This window comes from Rhinolophus sinicus, chromosome 16, assembly GCF_057876585.1.
Source record: "Rhinolophus sinicus isolate RSI-liver-muscle chromosome 16, RSI-T2T, whole genome shotgun sequence".
NCBI classification, from domain to species: domain Eukaryota; kingdom Metazoa; phylum Chordata; class Mammalia; order Chiroptera; family Rhinolophidae; genus Rhinolophus; species Rhinolophus sinicus.
This window is the reverse complement of record NC_142516.1, coordinates 60574854-60598582: the sequence shown is the minus strand read 5'-3', so window position 1 is coordinate 60598582 and position 23729 is coordinate 60574854. Positions and strand designations below refer to the sequence as shown.

The following is a 23729-nucleotide window of genomic DNA, read 5'->3' as shown; positions in this document are numbered from 1 at the left end:
TTGTGTGGGGCGGCCTTGCCACGCCCTTCAGTCCGAGCCTTTGCTTTTCCTCAGCCCTGGGGTGCGGGGCTTTTCCTTCACTCCAGAATTCGTGGGCTGTGCTGCTGCCTCACTACTCCGGAGTCTGAGAGACGTTGGGGGGCGACGGCCGACCGGGTCACAACCGGTCCTCCAGATCCGGTTCCTTCAAAACCTTTCCACCATGTTCGCGTGCATATGTACGTATGCATTGATGTACGCACACAATAGAGTTTATTGAGCGTCTACTGTGTATCAAACACTATACATTATTAACCGTAATATATATATTTAAAAATCACAACAACCTTTCCAGGGTCCCTGTTGCTGTTGAAGAGGGAGTTAAGTGCTAGGATGTAAAAGGATTGGAACTCGAAGCTGTCTAGCTTCAGATTGAGCTTTCTCCATACCATCGCTCAGAGGCCCCAAGGGAAGTAGGATGTTCAGAATGCACCCTGGTTATTTATACTTCTCCCATCTAAAGTGTTCATTCCGTGGTTTTTAGTATAGTTAGAGTTGTGCAACCATCACCACAATCAATTTGAGAACATTTTCGCCACTATCCATGGAAACCCTTTACGTTTTAGTTGTCGCTCCCAACCCTCTCAACTCCTCCAGCCCTAGCCAACCACTAATCTTTCTGTCTATAGAATTTGATATTTTGAACATTTAATGTAAATGGAATCATGTGTGGTCTTTTTGTGACTAGCTTCTTTCACTTATAATATTTTCAGTGTTTATTCATATTGTAGTATGTATCAGTACTTCATTCCTTTTTATGGTCGAATAATATTGCATTATATGTATATATCATATTTTGTTTTTCCATTCATCAGAAGTTTCCACCTTTTGACTATTATGAATAATTCTGCTGTGAACATTTTCGTATAATTTTTGTGCAGACATATTTTCATTTCCCTTGGACATACCTATATTAATCTAGACATCTTTCTATATATCTATCTAGGAGTGAAATTCCTGGGTCGCATGATATCTCTGTTAAATAATTTGAAGAACTGCCAGACTATTTTCTGCAGTAGCTGCCCTGTTTTACACTCCTGCCAGCATTGTATGAGGATTCTGATTTCTCCACATCCTTGCCAACACTTGTTATTATCTGACTTTTTCATTAGCTATCCTAGTGGGTGTGAAGTGGTGTCTTGTGGTTTTGATTTTCATTTCCATGATGATTAATGATAGGGAGCATCTTTTGATGTGCTTATTGACCATTTGTATACCTTTGGAGAAATGTCTATTCAAGTCCATTGCCCATTTTAAAATAATGTTATATGTCTTTTTATAGGAGCCTCGGTATTTATCAGTACACTGTTGTAGGAGATATCTGTTGTTTTTGTTTGCTTAACATTCTGTTTCTTACAACTTACCTTCCTTACTCCTTTTGATCCTCCTGGGGCTGCCAATCATAGAACCTTTTCTACTCTGGCCACAGTAATTTACTCAAGGATGAGCAAGTGACTAGACTAGAACCAATCAGAATCCTCCTCTGGGATTTTCTTTTATAAATCAAGAAAATCTTCCTCCCTTCTGAGGACCCAAAGATATGCCCTAGACCTAGCCTGTGTCAGCCAGTGGACGAGTTAGAAAGAAGAAAGTCAAGAGTTTAAATAAGTAAAGGCAAAAGATGGAGAATGAAAGAAGTCACATGACTTTGAATTATTGTGGATGAATTCATCTTCTCTAGACTTGCCATTTGTAAACCAATAATTTTTTATCTCTTATCTTAAGCTAGTTTGAGTTGGCATCTCACAACCTAAAGACTATCTTCCCCGGGTCTTAAGTCTTGGTCCAAATCTCTCAACAGAGGGAGCTCTCACTCAAGAGAATGAAGCCACACTTCTGGTGGGAAGAACTCTTAACATATATCTGGAGATTTAGTAACTCTGGCTTCAGGAGTGGAGACCACAATGGTTCCTGAGCAGCAGTGGTTAGGGGCAGGACCAGAATGAGCACAGCAGGGGAAGATGGTTCGTTTTCACTGTGATGTGTGGCATTGGGTAGCAGCAGCAGCTCAAGAGGTGAGGATTGTAGGTATTAGTAGAAAAAGAAGGATTCATGGTAAGTACCATCAGTAATCACAACACAGTACTTAGTGGAGTCTTATCCTCAGCAGCCACTCCTTGGAATGAGGCTGAAGGGGGCCAGAATAGCCACTATAGCATACAAGTTATTTTGAGCTGAAGGCATTTGAGAATAGGCTTTTCTTCCCCCCACGCTACACTCCTTTATCTACCTAAGTGCTGAGCCTCCTAAAAGAGTCAGTAGTCATAAATCTCTTCCCTAAAACCAGGTAAGATTGACTACAAGTAGGCCACACACCCAAACAGACATTGTCACCAAACTCCCACCTAGTCTCCTAAGGGCCCATTTATCTTTCTCAAAAGTTATTTGTTTTCCCGTAAGTGCCTTTCTTCCCCTCCCCTATTAAGAAGTCATTTGTTTTCCTGTAACTCCCTTTGACCCGTCCCTATTTCCCATTAAGATGGTATATAAGCCCAAATTCTAACTGCCTCCTCTAGTCACATTTTTCTGTGAATTCTACCATATGTTATACATATGTGAATAAAAAAAAAATCTGTCTTTTCTCTTGCTAATCTATCTTTTGTCAGTTTAATTCACACACCTCCGTTGACTGAACCTAAGATGGTAGAGGCAGTTTTTCCTCTCCAACAAGGCCATGGCAAAGGCAGCTTCTGGCACTGTGGCAGACTTGGCAGAAGATGAGAATATTGCTAGACCTGTCACTAGGGCCAAACAACACGAGAAAGGAGGTAGAAAGATTCTAAAGTTCCAGTATTGGTATAGGCCCTATGATTCTGAATGAGCTATGTACTATGTATGATTCTTTTTTTTAAAAGATTTAAAAAATATAGTTAGCATACGATATTACATTAGTTTCAGGTGTACACAATAATTATTCAAGATTTATATACCTAAAGAAGTGGTCACCATAAGTCTAGCAACCATCTGACACTGTACTATGCTATCACAATATTATTGACTATATTCCCCATGCTGTATATTATATCCCCATGATGTATTTGTTTTATACCTGGAAATTTCAATTTCTTATTCCCCTTCGCCTTTTTCTCCCCACCTTTTAATTTTTCAATTGTAGTTGACATTCAGTATTATTTTATGTTAATTTCAGGTGTACAGCATAGTGGTTAGACATTTATATAATTTAAGAAGTGATCCCCCTGATGAGTCTAGTACCCACCTGGCACTGTACATAGTTGTTACTATATTATTGGCTAGATTCCCTATGCTTCACTTTACATCCCCATGACTATTTTGTACCTACAAATTTGTAATTCTTAATGCCTTCACCTTTTTCACCCTATTCCCCAGCCCCCTCCCATCTATCACTCCAATAAATATAGTACTCATCTGACACCATACATAGTTATTGCAATATTATTGACTATATTCTTTTTTTTTAACTTTTATTTATTTTAAGTGTTTTTCCAGGACCCATCAGCTCCAAGTCACATAGTTGTTTCAATCTAGTTGTGGAGGGTGCAGCTCACAGTGGCCCCTGTGGGGATCGAACTGATAACGAACAACCTTGTTAAGAGCGTCGTGCCCTATACCCTACATCCCCATAACTGCTTTGTAACAGCCAATTTGTACTGTATTTTATTTTATTTTATTGGGGAATGTTGAGGAACAGTGTGTTTCTCCAGGGCTCATCAGCTCCAAGTTGTTGTCCTTCAATCTAATTGTGGAGGGTGCAGCTCAGCTCCAAGTCCAGTCGCTGTTTCCAATCTTTAGTTGCTGGGGGCTCAGCCCTCCATCCCATGTGGGAATTGAACCAACAACCTTGTTGAGAGCTCATGCTCTAACCAACTGAGCCATCCTGCTGTCCCCAATTTGTACTTCTTAATCCCTTCCTCTTTTTCACCCATTCTCAACCCCCCTCCTGTGTGGCAACCATCAAAACGTTCTCTGTATCTATGAGTTTGTTTCTGTTTTGTTTGTTTATTTAGTTCTCTAGATTCCAGTTGTAAGCGAAATCACACTGCATCTGTCTTTTGGTCTCTGACATACTTCACTCAGCATGTACCCTCAAAGTAGCGTTTTGGGTTTCTTCAGATACTTACCAAGAAGTAGGATTACTGGGTCCTTTTTGTTGGGATTAGGGCTGCTCAGCCACAGGTACAGGACACGACAAAGCCAGATGCTGCTTGTTTGGGTTTTGTGAACCTTTGAGAGACTTTACGAAAGTCTGCAGCATTAGCCAAGGCAGGCCATTTATATGGAAAAGCCACTGGAAGCGACTTGGATGTGCCCGAAAGTTGAGTGGGGCATGGTCTCAGGGAATCACTAGGGCAGGGCAGACAAAAGGTGATAGCCAGTTTGATGGAGACTCAGATTCGGCATCTGCCTGGGGTCTGCATGCAGGGAGTGGGGAGGGCCCAACAAAGAAACAATGATTTCCACCAGCTCCTCCATCCCTCCTTTTAAAGAGAAAGCTGCCCCACCAACCCTCACTATGAGCCAGACAATTCAATTCCTCCCTGTACGTCCCTGGCGCCTTTGGAGCTTCTGCCCCAGTGCTGGAGCTCAGGGCAAGTGAGTCTGTCAGCAAGTAAGTCCATGTGCGGGCCCTTTAAGAGGAGTGCGTGAGAGTGTAGCCTCTGTCTGTTTCACCCAGCTACAATCTCTGCTAGTTTTCACAGCCAGAAGTTATGGGGACTTCTCTCCCCAGCACTGAAATCCTGAGTGGGGGAGGGGTTGGGATCCTTTGCTCCTCAGAGGGGCACCTCTGTAATGGAGAGATCCCTTCCAATTGTAATGGTCACACCTCGGTGTGGGACGAGCCTGTCCTGCGTCTCTGCCCCTCCTACCAGTCTTGAGGTGGCTTCTTCAGTATGTCCATCATTGCAGGGATTCAGTTCAGTTACAGGCGATTCTCAGTAATGGCTGTTCTGTGGTTTAGTTTTAATTGATGTGGTCCTGAGAGGAGGTGAGCACAGCACTTAGCTACTCCGCCATCTTGACTGGAAAATCTGTATGATTCTTGAAGGAGAAAACCCCCCTAAGATTTCCCAATTGTGGATACTGGAACCAACCACTGATTTGAGGTGGCAAGACAGGTTTACAGTAGAGAATCTGAGTAGTGACACAAACCAAGATTACGAAGTGTTATCTGGCTGTTGGTTTCCCAACTCTGCTTATCAAAGAAAAGACTATGAATTGGGGAGTAGGAAGAAAGAGACAAGCTCTTTTCTCACCTGAGATGCTTACGTAGGCTAAGCAGGTGATAAAACTTGGCCTGCAGGTGGGAACTGTGGCAAACAGGAGTACCAGCGTCTGCCTGCAGAGCTATACTGGCTACCATGCGGGAATGCAGGCTTTGTCTGCCAGAGAAGTCAGACAGTTAGTTGTTTGTTTGTTTGTTTGTTTTTTAACATGAAATCTCTTGATCTTAAATGTGGGCAATTAATTTTGTTAAATTACTTACACAAGGAGGCCATTAAACTGAGTTGGTTCTAATGCCAAGGCAGCCTACTTAAGCAAACCCAAATCTAAGCCTGTAAAAATGCCTCAAAGTTACGAACTGAAAGTGTTAAGGACAACCCATCACAAACAGCCAACTAGGCTTTACGCTATAGCAAATCAATAATGTCCTTGCTTTGCTTCCACCTTTTCTCTGTTAACATTTCTCCCCAGCTCCTGTGGTGGAGCATCCCGACACTTCTGTTTTGTCACAGTGCGATTGGAATCAGTTTTTGCTCAAATAAACATTTAAATACGCCTCAGTTTATCTTTTAACAATTCATATAAAATGTAAAAACAGTATTCATTACACACAAGCACGTGGCATGTAGCCCACGGTTTGTGATCTCTGATCTATTGTATCTCTGCAATCCATCCAGCAGCCAATTTATGTAATCCCACATGTGAACCTCTTTCACTTTGTTTTGTTTTCTAAAGTAATTCTATCACTGCCCCAAGGCCTCCTTTCTCAGAATTCGAGGACAGAGTACATAAAAGTTGCCTAAAAGAGAGCATGGAAGATGCAATACCCAGGGAAATTCTGTGGAGCAAAGACCTGGAGCTTAAGCCAGCACAGCGCGCAGTGATACATCTTAGAAAGAAGAGTCTGCTGGGGTAGCAGCGAGACTTATGTGTGATCATAACAAAGAGGCACGAAGATTCATACACGTGAAGAGCAGTGTTTCCAAAAATGACTGGTTGACAGCATTAAATGCTAGTGTACCCATTAAGAATCTCCTTTGAACTATGAGCTTGGTCAGGACGGGCTCTTCATATTGAGAAGCATCTTCATTCTTCTGATCATCTGTTTTTGACTCTCTCTTGGTCCCGTCTCATTGAGTAGCAGTTCCAAGACATCACTTGAGGACACTGTTGCCTTGAGGTGTTGCCACCTTGTTTGGGAAAAATATGGATAATCAAAGAGAGACATGGGGGAGTGATGAAGGAAATTTCTGTGAGTGCCAGGATCGTGTCTCGTAAAACCGAAGAATGGAAGCACAGACCAAGGAGAGGCAAGGAGTTGTAAGAGAGGATAGTTTATTAAAAGCAAAGAGTCGCAGCTCTCGGAACGAGATGGGGGTCCCTGATTGGGGTGCCCAACATAGGGCAAAAAGGCTCTTTTTTTAAATCTTTCCTTGCCTGCTTGGAGAAGGGAGCTGGTGCCTTTTAATGGAATTCGTCTATCAGGTTTGTTCTGTTTGCCCATCCTGAAGGGATCAGGAAAATAACCCACTCTTAGCTATCAGATCTGTTCTGTTTGGTTTGTCCAGGCCAAAAAGGATTTATGAGATAACTTATTAAACTCAAAGCACCATTACATTTTGTCCTGGAGTGAATGAGCTACTTTAGAACCTAGAGTTTTAGGATATGGCTGTCTTTTGTTTATTCTACCAGGGACCTTCCCGTCACCTAACAACATGTTAACCTGTCTCAGGAGCAGGCAGACTTATCTCCTTTTTTGTCCACTCATTCCTTTGCTTTCACCTTTGTGACACACACACACACACACACACACACACACACACACACATTTTAAGAGATGTTATCTATGCTCAAGCAGTACGCCATACAGAAGTGTCTGGATGGATGCTGATGGTAACCACTTTGAGCGCCTCTTGTAATTACGGAAGTCAAATGTGACTTGTATTCATCTTTTGTTATTGGTATATATTATTACAATTTTAATAGTTTTTTCCTTTCTTAAAATGTGTATACATTTTTTTGGCACCCTCTGTATGTATATATATATAAATGATCTATCATCCGTCGAAGGATTCTTTTGGTTGAGAGTTGTTTGTGTTTCAAAGCACTCGTGAACTTTATCTGAAAAAAAGTCTCTAAATTAAAAAATAAATACTCTTGTGATCCAACCATCACCTCAACTGAGCATAACTTTCTATTAATGAGTTGCCAAAGCTACACTTCTTGTGACCATATTCGAAGTCAATTGATATTTCAGTTGTTTACCCTTAACACACAATTACGGGGGGAGCATACCGCAACTCTAAATTTAAGTGGCAATCACATGTGCTTGATTTTTCTTTCCTTCCTTCTCTTTGGGGCAGGCATTCCTACCAGGTTCAAAGAAAGGCTCTGCAGGAACAACAGTGAAACAGCTGCTGGCACAGCCAACTCTCTTTGGCATGTCTAGTGAGAAGATAGTAAGGCAAATGCCCAATCCTCACCCACCCCTTAGACATTGCGAGGTTTTAGGATAGTAAGAACTAGACAGCTCTTCTCAGCAAAAAGGTTTGGGACTCCTTGAAGATACAAGAAGGAGAAAGTCTTTTGCTTGGTATTGTTCCTAGATTCTCTGCTTCAAAGGATTGCTTGTTCAGGTGAAGAATTGCCTTCCTGAAGCCAGGGGACCACATGGGGGTTTCTCTCTGCCAAAGAAAGGACTAGAGAAGGACAGAAAGGGAATGGTGTGAACAGGAAAGACAGCTCGAGTGCTCTGAGTCATAAAGGCAGTTGGCAGAATAATAATAACCATTTAGTGAGCAGTAATATTTATAACCATTCAGAGGGCTGACATTAATTATAAGTAATTTTAACAACTGAGGTGGAAAACCTGAATCTAGTGTCCTTTTCCATTCTAAGTAATGATCGTTTTCAAAGTTGAATAACTGTTAATAGATCTATATTTGCATAATGACTTTCTTTTTATTCTCTAAACTGCCCCCAACTAATTGCTTTAGGAAACCTCTTCTGTTCCTTGTTCTTCCATCACCACCAGCCCAGTTCCACCAATATGTAAAAATTAGGTAATTAGCTTTCTCCAAGGACTTGCCAAATTTATTGTAAGGTGTTTTAAATCCTGGATTAGCAAAGAGAGTGAGAAAGTCTACTGGCATATACAGAGGAAAAATATCAGAAAACGTTCTGGCCCCTTTGGGTTACAGGGACTGTGGACATAGAGAGATGTGGGAGAAGCTGTCATGTTTGGGGCGGGGGGCCTGGACCAGGACATTGTCTGACTCCCATGCATTGAGGCTGGCAACATCCTAAGATTCTGCAGCGAACCATTCTTTTATGTGCTTGTTATCCTGGTACCTCTATGAGACACGTTCACTAATGTAAGTGGACTACATCCTGGAAGTGGTATCAAAGGAGTGACGGCTAGAAGCTGTGGGATCAGATAATGAAATACTCTCTGACAGAAGATTCTACCCTCATCTTGGAAGAAAATCACCTTCCCACGGTACAATTACCTTATCACCCCTTGGAAAGCCCCCCTCTCCTCTTTGGAAGTAAGCACAGCTGATACTCTAGAGAGGAGACTCCATCTCCTAGAGTGAGGAGTACTTACAAAAATTATTTGGAATTCTATAGGGAGATTTGTCTCTTCTCTATTTAAATATTCAATCTTTTATTTATATCAGTATGGACTCATGGGTATCATTTTATGCTTTGGGTCATCATCCAATACTACTGAATTAGCCATGCGTTTCTGATACTTTGACATCTGGGACCTTTCTGACTCTGGAGAGACTGCCCCTCCCAGGACTAGCCAATTCCTAGAGCTAGTAAGGGACTCTCCTTTGAAGGCGCCTTTTAAATGTAAACCGACCAATCCAGAGCCTGCATCCCCACCACCTCCTCTATCAGGTTGTCACACTCAGGGCTGCTAGTCCCCTGTCCTAATTAGCCAGGCCCGAGTACCAGACAATGATGAAAGTGCTTGTTATGCTTTCTTCTATACGGATACAGAGAAGTCTCATGGACATCCAAAACTTGAACCAAAGGGTTCATAGGATCTGATACTAAGAACACTATATTTTCTTTCATGACTTTTTGGATTTTATTCCTTTCCTTTCTGTCAGGTGGTTGTCATTGCCTCCTTATGTACACTGCTAAATATTGTGTGTGTGTGTGTGTGTGTGTGTGTGGAATCTCCCCTTCTAGCTAGGTTGAGAAGGGAGGAGATTTCCAATGAATCTAATCAGAGCTGGCATCATTCTCTAGGATGCTGAAGAGAGCCAAGTGTGCCTCTGGTCATGTAAACTAGGCCCAGAAAAAGAAAAGTAATTCCTTCTTAATACAATTACTCTTTTGCAACTGTTCAAATTAATGCCATTTTCAAGAAGAATATTCTTTCCTTGTATGTAATTAGACATTGTAGCTGAGAATAACCTACTCACCTTGGAGGGTATGCCTTGCTTTTTAGGTACATATGTGAAAATGTCAAGTGCATCTAATACTAGGGATTACCCACTCTCCCAAAGTCAGCTGTAACTAAGCAAAGTACAGCCTTTCCAGTGCTCATATTTGCAAGTCCCTGCAAATGACACAGGGGGAGCATGTCTTCTTCCTACAGGGAGGGCAGGGAGTTCCTAAGGAAGTGGGTGGCATGGGGCCAGCTGACCCGAGGCTTCAAAGAGAGGCTACGTTGGCTGGAGAAGGGTTGAAGAAGGAGGTTGACATAATTATACTCCTTCCTTTGGAGACAGTCTGGAAGGCTTTCTCTGGTGTGTAGTAGAATAAAGTCCAACATAGTTTCAGCCTGACCCTGTGGCAATAAACGTCTGGACCTCATTCACAGTACAGTATGTTCTGCTCAGGGAAGATGAAGTAGCAGAGATACGCGGGGAGGAACAGTGCTTTCCAGTTGCTTAATGGGGCTCCAGCAAAGAAAGGACAGGAGACACACCTGCAGAACCAGGGGCAGAAAAGGAGAGGCCTGCACTGCTTGGCCTCACAGACTTCATATGCTCATGCTGCAGCAGAAGGGCTCCTGATAGGGTTGCCAGATGTAGCAAATGAAAAGCACAGGACCATCCAGTCAAAACTGAATTTCAGAAATAAATAATGAACAAATAACTTTTTCTTAGAAGTCTATCTCATGCACTACCTAGGACATACTTATACTAAATAATGTTGTTGTCATTTATCTGAAATTCAAATTTAACTGTCCTGTATTTTATTTTGCAACCCTGAACTACAATCTACTTTATAACCTTTCAGATCAGTTCGTGGAGCTACAAGAAACTTCCCTTTGGAGCTACTGAGAAAGAGCAAAAGCCAGAGGCAGAAAAAGAGTGGAGAGGATTGACCCAGTTTTCCCTGTTTGGGAAAAGTCCTGTATACCGGGCCATGCTAGGCCATTCGTTAACGTTCAAATGGCCCTGTCCTATCTCCACTGTTGGTCTAACCAGTTGTGGCTGTGGAGATGAGCTGCTGCAGGGTGTAGGGGCTCACACAGAGTTTGTTTACGTAGACAGAAGGCAGTGAGGCATGTATATGTCTAGTGCACCTACCTGTGCTGCAAGGCTCCCTCACTCGTCCTCCTCCTGTCCCCTTCTCTATCTCAGGGGGGCTCCTTTTCTAGTACACTTTACCTCAGCTTAGTGCTGGTCCCTCTCCTCCGTCTGTCTCAAGACTCTCAGATAAGAATGTTTTTGGCCCTGGTAACTGTTGGCTGACACTTCTCCCTTGCTCGGGACAAGTTGACCTTGCCTGCTTGCTTTTCTGTACAAAATGTGGTCACTGTATTTCTCTGTTCATCCAGATCATTCAAGGTTCAACTAACATCCCTCAGTTTTATGAAGTGTTTCCCACTCCACTCTGTACGCTTCTGGCCAAAGTTGTCCTGTAGACTTGACTACCTCTAAAGTTTAGTCGGTCTACATTTGTTTGTTTGTTTGTTTGAAGTTGAAAATCAAAACGATAGCACTAAATTACAGTGATTTTTTTATAATCACTCATAATGCCAACAGCATAAAATGATTTTAAAAACATTTTGAGTAGCCTTCCAAACTTTTTAATATGCACATGTAATTTCTAGGGCTGCTAGCTGTCTCATATTCATGTCTTTTCAGCTTTTGTGATCTGAGAGGCACAACTCCTTTTCATCTGGCTCCAAGTAGCAACAACCAAAAGGATGATTAACCCAGCTGGGAACACATGCCCATTAGTGTCCTATTCCTTTGAACCAATGAATGGGACGAGAAGAATAGGTACTGTGTTTGGCTAGATCTAGATCACCCTGTGGCCACATGATTAGTTACAGTGATTGACAGCCAGCTCCATCAGAATCAGCAGCAGAGCCTGCGAGTGGATGAGAGAAGAACAGTTCCCCAAAGGAAGGAAGGTGGTAATGGGCAGACAGAAATAACAGCTGTCTACAGAAAACAAGATTCTTCTGAGTTTTGGTAGAATGACCCAGTCCCCCCAACCCCCTCCCAAAATCTGGTCATCCTTTGGTGAATTGAAAACAAAGTTTTTAAACTATTCCACTGAGGACTGAACTCTCGGGTAATGGTAAATGTCCAAGAACACTCATTTGAATAATGAGACTGATTTTATTTAGTTATATCTCCTTTCATTTGAGTGAATGGATTTTATAATAATCAGATGGCATGGAATGTCTGAAAGGAGACTATTGTTTTTTTAAAGAACAGTACACTGAAGCATGGAAGGATGGGGGAAAAAACCCCAAAAACGTAAAATTCCTGTCTAATGACATTCACTGGCCCATTACCTGGGGAAAGTCCAGACTTTTCAGTCTTGTATCTTATATTCTTCACAAGTTCTAAATTACAGTAATATTTTTTTATTTTTAAGATGACATAAGGGTTTTATTTAAGATGACATTCAGTTTTATTTGTTTTATTTTTCTAGTGTTTTAAATGAAAAGCCTCTGCATCCTTTCAAAAATAAGGCTGAAGGAATGTTTAAATTGAATGAAGAGACCCATATGAGAAGGAATAAAATATTCTGCTTCCAAATCTGTATGTTAGATTTCCCTGCCAACACTATTTTGCTTTTGTACTAGCCATGAATCACCACTCATGTCTGTGCTTTTTTTTTAAATTAAAATATATTGGGGTGACAATGGTTGGTAAAGTTACATAGGTTTCAAGTGTACAATTCTGTAATACATCAGCTATATATTACATATGTGTTCACCACGTCTGTGTTTTTAAAGGTGCCTATTCTCATATTTTGAAATTGCTGTGAGCAGTTAGCTATTACATAAGAGGGAGGTGAACCGAAACATTCTCTCCTTATTTTCTTTTGACAGAAAATTTCTGACTCAGAGCAGTTAAAAAAAAAACAATGTGTTGTCTTCTGAGTCCCCTAAATTGCTGTTTCCTTGCAATGTATTCTTTGAAATCCTATTTATATTTTTGAATAGATAATATTTTAATTAAAAAACACAAGATATAAGTGTTCAGCGGAAGGTCCACTCTTCACTACTTTCACTGTCTTTTCAGTTCTCACCATGGTAAGATGTATATAACTAGCTTTTTAATATAAATGTGAACAAATATGAATATGTATTCTCATTTTATCCCATTTAAAACAAAAGGCAGTATTATTCTAAAGTTGCTTTTTTTAAACTTAGCAATGTATCTTAAAGATCTTTCATACTGATAAATAAGCTTCCTCATTCTTTGTTATAGTTTCATGGTCTTCCATTAAGATGATACATCATTTTTATCTAACCGGTGCTAATTTACATGTGGGTTGTTTTCCATCCCTTACTCTTGCCAGTGCTGCAGTGGTTAATCTTATGCATAAGTCATTTGTTAGGTGTGTAGGAGAAATCCCAGAGATGGGGTTGCAAGGTTGAATACTCAAGAAATTTGCCATGCTTGCAGTGTTTTCTTAAAGCGGTACTACCCTTATTCTCCCAGTGAGCTCATTCTCATTCTCCAATACTCATTTTAAACATTAGCTACCTAGTGAAGACCTCCTGGTTCCCTTTCTGAAGATAGTCATTTGTTCCCACCGCTGTGCTCTCAATGACCCATATTTGTGCCTCCCTTATAGCGCTTAGCCCCTTTGTACTGACTATTTATTGATAAAGCAATTACCTTCATTGGTCTATAAGGTTGAAAAGCAGAGATGCTATCTGGTAAGTTTTTGTAACCCTAGGACCATGGGCCATGTCTAGTGTGCCATAGATGCTAAATATGGAAGGATGTATGGATGAATAAACAAATATGACCAAACAAATTGCTCCTACTGGAGTAAGTTCCAAAATTGCGATCCTATGGAGAACCTGAGACAAATATCAATGTTAAGTACTAGTGTGCATTGTTACGATTTAAGATTTGGCCTAGCGGGGTGAGTAGGCTGAAAGAGAGGTCCTGGGCTGAGAGCCAGGCACACTGAGTTCAGGTAAGTAGTCAGCAGTTGAGATCTGTACTGAATAAGGTTCATATATGGGCGCAAGCACCAGAAGCAGAGCTATCACCTAAGCAAAAATGAGATGTATTGTGGAAGCTCACTACAGAATGCAGAGCTGAATGCAGAGCTATCACCTAAGCAAAAATGAGATGTATTGTGGAAGCTCACTACAGAATGCAGAGAGACAGCCAAGTCTCAGGGAGGGTGGTCACAGGGTCAGACCTTCAGAACAGGAAGAGCTTGTGGGCTTCTCTTCTGAACATTGCAGAGGTGACTCAGCTCTTACCACTTTCTGTCTCTCATCAAGTTTTCAAAGATCCCAGGAAGGAACCTGATAGGACTGCAGTTTCTTGCCTTGCACCATTCAGGCACAGTTAAATGACAGGATGCGAAACATAAGTCTGGCTTTTTGAGAAAACATTATGTACTAGGAAGCCATTGTAATGTTTGACTATAAGAAGGGCCAAGGTGACACAGTAGGGGGCTTTCTGTCAGGTGTGTGCAGCAGAATGACAACAAAGCCAAGGAAAAGTAGAAAGCAGGCCAGTGGGGCAGGCAATCAGGACAGCCAGCAGAAGCCCAGCCATCCAGACTTGGGCAATAGGTCCGGATTAGTCTGACAGGCAAGTGTGGAGTTGGCGTCATGTGAGTACATCTGGCCCCAGGTCAAGACTGGCTCTGGGAACTGAAAGAGGACTAATCCTGCCCTTGGGAAATGAGTGTGGAGCCAGTAGAAAGGGTGGTGCAGGCTGGAAACCAGGCTGGGCCTGGCATGTACCATTCCTCCGTGAAGAACTTGGAACAGATTCTTCTTTACTCATACGCATTTCTCTGTGCTCACTGGCCAGCTGACACTATGAAGGGCAGGCCCCGTCTGCCTTAATCCCAACAAAGTGTACCCACAGAAATGCTCACATGTCTCATTGTTTCTCATATTGGTACTTGTTCTTTTTCCTACTTGATGTTATTTGACCTGAACTCCAACTTGTATGCTGGTGTGACTGAGAAAAGGGAGGACGCTAGCTTTCATTTTGTGCCTACTAACTTCTCAGGTGATAAGAACTCTCATGTGTATTTTTACATTTAAAAAAATATCTTCAAAATAGCCCTTTGAGAGAAGGATTAGACCCCTTTTTATAGATGAGTTAATTTATCTCAAGGAAGCCAAGGAAGGTACCTTAGTCCATTTGGGCTGCTGTAACAAAATAGCACAGAGTGGGTGGCTTATAAACCATAAACATTTATTTCTAAAACACAGTTCTAGAGGCTGGGAAGTCCAAGAACGTGGTGCTGGCAGATCGTGGTACTGGCAGAAACTGGGTAAGGGCCCACTTTCTAGACAGCCATTGTTTTGCTGTAACTTCACATGGCAAAAGGGGCAAAGGAACTTTCTCTCTGAGGCTTCTTTTATAGGGACACTAATCGCATTTATAAGGGCTCTGCTCTCATGACCTAATCATTTCCCATAGGTCCCACCTCCTAATACCATCACCTTGGGGGTTAGGTTCCAACATAATGAATTTTAGGGGGACACAAACATTCAGACCATAGCAGAAGGCATAGGTGCTTGAACAAAGTTCTCTCTGGCCACCGTGCTCATATTTCCCCTTCATAGCACTCTCTAGATGTTTTTGGGTCTCGTTCCATGCTCCCTGGCACCTGTCTTGATACTGACTCTATGACAACCATGATGTCATGGGAAGTGGAAAGCACTGGAGTCAGGAAACCTCAACTCTGGGCTCAGCTGTTATTAATTAGTTGGTGGCCTAGTTTTCTCATCTGTGAAGTGAGAGGGTTGAATTAGCTGACAGCAAAGCTGTTTTATCGCTCTAAAAATGTCATGCCTCTGGTTTCACAGCCTTTGAGGCAATGAGAGGTCACTTCTGCTATAGAGAACTTTATTTTGGTCTGTAAACTGGTACCACATTTTGTTAGGCTCTGCAAAGATAAGCCGGATTCTTGGTGTTCTTTTTGATTCCTTTGCTAATTTGTTCATGTGATATATGATTCAACAAAACAGAATTGAGTAACACATCAGGATGGTCTGGCATTCTCAAGGAAACTTTGAACTTGCCTATACAGTGTCCCAGGCATAATGTACCTTACCATCTTTTAGGATTGGTCCATCAAAGTTATTTTGAAACTTTCTCCCCCATTTTCAGTAGTGAAAATAATTTTTTCAAATGCAATTCTTATTTAGAACTGCAAAATATAAACCAAATGTAACTAACTGGGTGTGAAAAAAAGTTATTATATCAACAGAAAAAAAAATCCTGTTGGGAGAAAAGTGGTTTTTGTATTGGAAAAGACATTTATGGATAGAAAGTGAGGCTTAAACTTTTGCGCACTAGAAACAGACAGACATTTGGAGGTGGAAAGATGGCATAAAAGAGAGCAGAAAAAGGGCTCTGCAATCTAGTGATAGACTGGAGCTCAAGGTCCCTGAAATTGTAGAAGGATCTTTTTAAGAATGGGGCGTATATAATATTCCTTCTTAAAGTGTTAAGTTTCTGTGTTGGAAATTTGTAGTGTTAAGTGCCTACCATTAAGCTTTTGATTGCCGAGGCATCTATCGCAAAGACATTCATCTCAAATAAACATATTGCCAGCTGTTTGACTAGTGAAACAAGTATAAGAAATCAGGCCACCCAAACCCATGAAGGTCTCCTTTTAGAAAGCCTGGGATAACCTAGATTACTGACCACTTGAGTGACCCTACTTTTTTCTTCTTGTACTCTAATTCCCACTTTTATATATATTTTTGTTGTTGTTTTTAAATTTTTATTGGGCAATATTGGGAAGAGTATGTTTTTCCAGGACCCAGCAGCTCCAAGTCAAGTCTTTGTTTTCAATCTAGTTGTGGAGGGCGCAGTTCACTGGCCCATGTGGGGATCGAACCGGCGACCTTGGTATTATGAGCACTGCGCTCTAACCAACTGAGCCAACCGGCCACCCCCTGCTTTTATGTTTTAAATTCTTCAATAAAGAGTGAACACATGAAACTCTAGGTACCACACCCTTGACCCTAGATCTGGACTCACTCCTTCTCTCTTCTCCACAGCCTTGCTGTGTGGCCCTGTGGTGTGCTGTGTACCTTCCAAGGCCTGTGAGTAATAAATCTTGTTCTTCAAAGTTCCCTGATGAATTTTTACTTAAGTGCACCTTGCAAAAAGAAGCACAAGGGGAAGTCCAGCCATAACATTGGCTCTGGTGGGGAAGTATCTGTGGGGCTGCCACAAGTCGTACGGGCCCAGGCGAGTGGCGAGGCATTCCTAGCTGATAGCATCACTATAACAGCATTGCAATCACTAACACAGAACAAAATCCTATTACTCTCTACAACTTTGCGACACACATAGACACCATTATGTAAGTGGGGATTTTTGTTTGTGTGGCATAGATGGGTGGGGGTAAAACCTAAGGAAAAGGACTGGGTTCCACAAAAAGTACATTAATTCACTGAAAGCAGAAACTATCACTTATCAAGTGTTTCTAGGTCTTAGACAATATGCTGGTATATTAAATCTTCTGAACAATCCTAGGAACTAAGTGCTATTATTAATCTCTGTTTCAGAGATGATGAAACTAAATTCTAGAGAAAATTCATAACCTGTACAGAGTTACCCCAGGAGTAAGTGGTGAGGGCAGGACTTGAATTCAGATGTGCCCGATTCCAAAACCCATTTCTTACCCAGTCACTAGCCTATATGGCTGCTCATGTTGGACAGGGGTCTAGTCATTGAGACTGCAAAAACTTGGAACCAATAGCAAGCTATGCTTTCTAAAGTCCTTTCCCTTCTTCTGCCTGAGTTTGTGTTGCTTTTGCTATGCAAAGATTTTGTATTTCCTAAGCAAAAGGAATTTCCTAAATGTAAACATTGAATCAACTTCTGTTAGTAATAATACATAACATTTTTGTGACAATCTGCTTGGCATCATGCTTTATAAGTTAGATAGGCAGTCACATCGTAGAAAGCAATAGAACATAGTGGTTAAGAGTGCAGGTCTGAGATCCTTAGCTTGGACACTTCCTGACTGTATAAAACCTGACTAATTAAACTATCTGTGCCTTCCTTGTCTCCCATAAGATAGAGTTTATTATAGTTGCATTTTCATTTTTGACCTAAACTGAATCACCCAGCTTGGTCATTGATTTTTTTTTTTCCCTCCAGACTTGGCTCTTAATAATTTTTAGCTTATTCCAAATACATAAAAATCTTCAAAAAATAAAAAGGATCATTACAGATAAAATGACAAACTTTTGAAGGCAGTTAGCTCTATTGTAGAAATTTCAAACTACTTCAGCAATAATATTATTATCGAATTGAGCGTGTATTCTCCCATGGAGGTAATTTGGAGTGGGACAATATAACTTTATCAAGTGCTGTAAAACAGAAGAAATCACACACACCTTCCCCTGTGGGCATCTAGATCCAGACAGCTGGGATCCGAGTGCGATCCCACAGAAAGATGCCCAGACACGTATCCCCAGTGATCAGCATGGACACACGAGGAATTAAGTCACAAAAGATTTGGGTTGACTACGTTTGGGGATGTGGTTCTAATTTTCCCTAATAACTGAATCTTTACAGATAACCAATGTTCCCAGAGGCTGGACGTCCTTTAACTGTTGTCACCCTCCTCACCCACACTGTGTACTATCTGTTTAACGCCACCTGAGAAGTTTCTCACCTCTTTTGGAATTTGGCAATAGGCTTCCTCTTCCCAGCTTAGATAGATGCACTGGACCTTCAGGGTGGTTGAGTCGAGAGGGTTTGTAGGCTCAGTCACTGTGGAGTCTGGAACTGGCTCTCTCTCCCACCCTCCATACATTCCATGTGGGGTGTGGAGGAGGAGAACTGTTCTCTTAATACAAAATCTTACCCATTTCCTGGATCAAGATGAGTGTTATTTCTTTGCGAAGGAGATCTCCCCTTGCTTTAAATGAATGATCAGAGAATTTATTTCTTATTAAGCTTAGCTTAAGCTCAACATTTTAATATTTTTTACAATAGGATTTATATTTCATATTTATGGATTAAGAAGGAAAGAGTAAAGGAACGCTTTCTTTAAAAAAAAATCGGAGGGGGGCTCACTCGCTGCAGCTGCCTCCCACCCCTATCGCTCGCTGCTCTGCTGTCAGCTCCTCCCACCGCTCCTTCGCCCTCAGCGACCCATCGCAGCCTCTCCGCATCACAGAGGAAGAAAAAAAATCGCTATGCTCGTCATCGACAATGGCTCTGGCACGTGTACAGCTGGCTTTGCTGGGGATGATGCCCCGGGGCCATGTTCCCATCCATCGTCAGGTGCCCCTGACACCGGGGCGTCATGGTGTTCTCGGGGCAGGACCGCTACGTGTGTGATGAGTCCCAGAGCAATAGCTGCATCCTGACCTGAAGTACTGCATCGAGCACGGTGTCGTCACCGACTGGGACGCCATGGAGAAGATCTGGCACCACACATTCTACAACGAGCTGCATGTGGCCCCTGAGGAGCGCCCTGTGCTGCTGACTGAGGCCCCCTGAACCCCAAGGCCAGCTGACAGAAGATGACTCAGGTCACGTTCCAGACCTTCAACATTGCAGCTATGTATGTATGTGGCCGTCCAGGCCGTGCTGTCCCTGTGTGCCTCTGGCAGCACCCCTGGTATTGTTACGGACTCTGGGAACGGGGTCACCCACACCGTGCCCATGTACGAGGGGTACGCCCTCCGCCACGCCATCCTAGGTCTGGACCTGGCTGGCCAGGGCCTGACTGACTATCTTATGAAGATCCTCACAGAGCGTGGCTACAGCTTCACCACCGTGGCCGAGTGGGAAATCTTGTGTGACATCAAGGAGAAGCTCTGCTATGTCACTCTGTCTGGACTGCAAGCAGGAAATGGACACCGATGCGTCCTCCTCCTCCTTGGAGAAGAGCTACGAGCTGCAGGATGGACAGGTGATCATCACTGGCAACAAGTGCTTCCGGTGTCCAAAGGCGCTTTTCCAGCCCTCCTTCCTGGGTAAGCCTGCTGCATCCACGAGACCACATTCAACTCAATTATGGAGTGTCATGTTGACTTCCAGAAGGACCTGTGCGCCAACACGGTTCTGTCTGGTGGGACTACCATGTACCCAGGCATGGCCAATAGGATGCAGAAGGAGATGGCCCTGGCCCTCAGGACAATGAAGGTCCAGATCATTGCCCCGCCAGAGTCCAGGTACTCGGTGTCGATGGGGCTCCGTCCTGGCCTCACTCTCCACCCTCCGGCAGATGCAATCCTCAAGCAGCAGTATGACGAGTCTGCCCCTCCACGGTCCACCGCAAATGCTTCTAAACCAACTGTGAGCAGATGCGCAGTGTTTGCTGCATGAGTTCATCAGAAGTATAAATTTGCCCTGGTGACTGTATATACCTCATGCTAGCCGCATGGAAACTAGAATAAGCCTTTGAAAAGAAATTTGTCCTTGAAGCTTGTATCTGATATCAGCACCAGATTGTAGACTTGGTTGCTGATTTTGACCTTGTATTCAAGTTCACTGTTCCCTTGATACATATTTAATACCCTGTACTTATCTTTGATTTAAACCCCTAGGACATGTAGCTTAGTCACTCGGTGGCTGATGTGACAACATGTTTATGCAAGAGAAATCTAATGGCTTGATGAGAATCTGCAAGGCCATGCATTTCTTGATCTGTGCAAAGCATTAATTTGCTAAGAGCTGCTTATTGCAGGATTTCTCTAGAGGCTGACAAGAGCCCTGAACCAGTTGTTATTTCTGTCCTGCCAGTCTGACAGTGTTGGGAAGGTCTGAGTTTTAGGACCCATTTTCTTTTCTTAGCTGTGTTGTTATTTGCCTTGAATTGGAAAATGGTTTGCATTTATCCCTGTAAATTTATTCATCCTTTTAATTTATGTAAAGTTTTTGTACACAATTCTTATTCTTTAAGAGATGACAACACATCTTGATTTTTCTGCTGTCATAGACAACAGTAGACCCCAGCAACATGTCATTATAAGGAGGACTAATAAAGAAAACAAAAAACAAACAAACAAAAACAGAGAAGAGGCAAATTGCAAATACAAGAACAAAAAGGGAATAACACTACAAATCCTACTAAAAGAAGTATAATAAGGAAATATGATGAGCTTTATGCCAATAAATTTGACACCTGTGCAGATAAAACATACAAATTCTTGGGGAAAAAACCTAACTTACCAAAACTGATACAAAAAGAAATAGAAAGTTTGTATAGCCCTATACATGCTAACAAAATTGAATTCATAATTTTAAAAGTCTTCTCAAGACGAAAACTCAGATGCTGATGATTTTACTTGTAAATTCTATCAAAAATTTAAAGAGGAAATAATACCAATCTTACATAAACTCTTTCAGATAAAAGGAAAGAGTTTTATTCCAGCTTTATTCACAATAACCAAAAACTGGAAATAATCCAAATGACCACCAACTGATGAATGGATAAACAAATTGTGATACTGAAAAATTATAAAAAACAATTCCATTCCATAAAATGGAACACTACTCATCAATAAGATGAACATACTGCTGATACACACAAAGATATTAATGAATCTTAAAAGCATCGTGTTAATGAAAGAAGAATTTCTTTTTCTAAAACCATCATGATAGAAAACAGCTCAGTGGTTGCCTGGGCCTGGGGACCAGGGAAAGAGAATGACTGCAAACTAGCATGAGGACAATTTTGAGAGCGATGGGATATTCTATATTTTGATTGGGGTCTTGATTATAGGACTGTCTACATTTATGAAAACTTAAACTATATATTTTAAAATATGCTTGCAATTTTATTTTATCTAAATTATGTCTCAGTAAAACTAATTTTTAAGAAGAAATACTGCCTTTACAGAGAGAAGCAATTTTATTTACTTATTAAATCAAATGAAGCACCAATAGCTGTTCTCAAAAAGAAAAAAAAAGCCTTCAATTTGTGTTTAATAATACTCAGAGTGAAACTAAGACTTACTAGAAAGAAAAGAGACTTACAAAGATGCTCCTTAAATAAAGGCAACTGGGAACTGATCAACTAAGTTTAACCACATATCAGAATAGGCCTGTTAGGGGACTTGTTGTTTTTTTTTTTTTAAATCCATTCAGCCACCCTAAGTCTTTTGATTGGAGCATTTAGTACATTTACATGTAAAGTAATTATTGATAGGTATATAGTTATTGCCATTTTATTAACTGTTTTTTGGTTATTTTTGTGGTTCTCTGTCCCTTACATCACGGGGATGTGAGGTACACCACAGGGAATATAGTCAGTTATTTTGTAATTAACTATGTATGGTGCCAGATGGGTACTAAAATTATTGTGGTGATCACTTTGTAAGATATATAAATGTCTGATCACTATGTTGTACACCTGAAACTAATATATGTCATCTATAATTGAAAAATAAACTTTAAAAAAAAAGTTATGTTAGCACTGAAAGAAACATAGACCTGTTACTTATTCAGTCAAGGCAAGCTTGTCTTGCTCCTACAGAGTGTGTCTTTGTTAAATTAATACGTTAGAAGAGGGTTGCCAGGTATCTTTACTTCACACTTGGAATAATCCTAAGAGAGCATACTTGTAAGTGGAAACACAGGCTGTGTTCAGTCCTGGGCTGGCCCAAGGGGGCTCCCCTAAGGCTGAACACAGGCCCAGGTTTAGCTTCTCTAAAGATCTGATCAGAAAAGAAGACAGCTTGTGAAGAAAACCAATCTCTTGGCAATAGCTGAACATTACCATTTCAGAATTTACCAGAACAAAATGACCACACCAAATGTTGTCCACACCCCTTGGGAGATGCACTTTAAATTGTGTCTTAACACATGAAAGCCCTCTCGCTCAGGGGAGAATGGGAAGGGTAGTTGTTCCTTCAAAGACTCCAAATAAAACATCCAATGAGCTAAAAGTGTGAGCCGGCAATTAAGGAGGGCACATGGGATCTGGTTTCTTTAACCAGCTTGACGCACACAAAGCAATTCCCAGTGGAAATCTCAGATCTCAGAGCCTCGCTCAGTTGTTTGCAATGTCCAAGCTAAATGTACGGATACCAATGTCAAGAATGAGGCAGAAGCAAAACAAATGATGATAAATCAAGAAGCATTGTTTTTGCTCTTCCGAGAGGCAACTTGATACAGTAAGTTCAGTGGCTTACGTTACCTGATCACTCTGGACTGGCCTCTCTCTCTCCCAGTCATTCTCTTTAGTTAAATATAATATCTTGTTCACTGAGCTGTTTCAAAGTTTAAAGAGAACACATTCAGGGCACCTTAGCACAACACCTGGCTCCAAGCCGCTCAATGAATGTAGTAAATATTCTATGTCATAGGATGCTAAATATTATATGTTGAACATAAAATAGTAAATATAAGAAAAGCATGTTTGAGTGTTTTCTGTGACCCTTTACATAGGAAAGAGACAACATGGCAGGATTAATTCGCAGAGGGTTAGGAAAGAGTAATTAACTTGTCATAACAGAGATGCACTTGCCTTCATCAGGGGACGTGGAAGTGAGAGATCCCCAGTGATGGAGGGTGTACTGGTTATTCTGTTTGTCCGCCTAGATGCATTACTCCTCCCAGGAGGCCATCGCCTGAGAACGCTATTACTTGAGCTCCCTTGCTGGCTAGCTACCAGTTGGATTTGGCCAATATGAGGCACTGGCAGAAAATCACTGAATGATTTCTTCCTGCTCCCTCCCTGCCTTGGTATTGTGTCTTTGGCAGCATTTTCATCCTTCCAGGATTACAGTATGGCCAGACAGCTCCTCTTTCACAATCTCAGCCCTTCCTGGGCTCTGGTCTACTGCTCCCTTTCCTTACCCTCTCACGCTTGGGTGGTAATGGCTTTCCACTGTTACAGATCTGTATGTGACATCATCCTGTCTGTATTCCATTAACCCTGTGCACACATCTATAAGCCGACCCTTCGTTAGAGTCTCTCTGTTTGAACCACCTGGGGCAAATGCTATTTTCTGCTAGGACCTCGACTAGTGACGGGTCTCCAAGGACCTCACAAGTGTACCCACCAGAGAAAGATAAAAC

General features: G+C 41.7%; 1 long non-coding RNA gene and 1 pseudogene across 1 annotated transcript; both read left to right on the top strand.

Annotated features, from left to right (window-relative positions):
• The first annotated feature begins 101 nt into the window (after window positions 1–101).
• LOC141571114 (uncharacterized) lies at window positions 102–18390 on the top strand. Its single transcript, XR_012495708.2, has 3 exons — window positions 102–218; window positions 16736–16780; window positions 18267–18390. It is a non-coding gene; the product is annotated as an uncharacterized LOC141571114 (long non-coding RNA).
• Window positions 18391–18747: 357 nt separating this feature from the next.
• On the top strand, window positions 18748–19993 carry LOC109451170 (actin, cytoplasmic 1 pseudogene; annotated as a pseudogene).
• Window positions 19994–23729: the final 3736 nt, after the last annotated feature.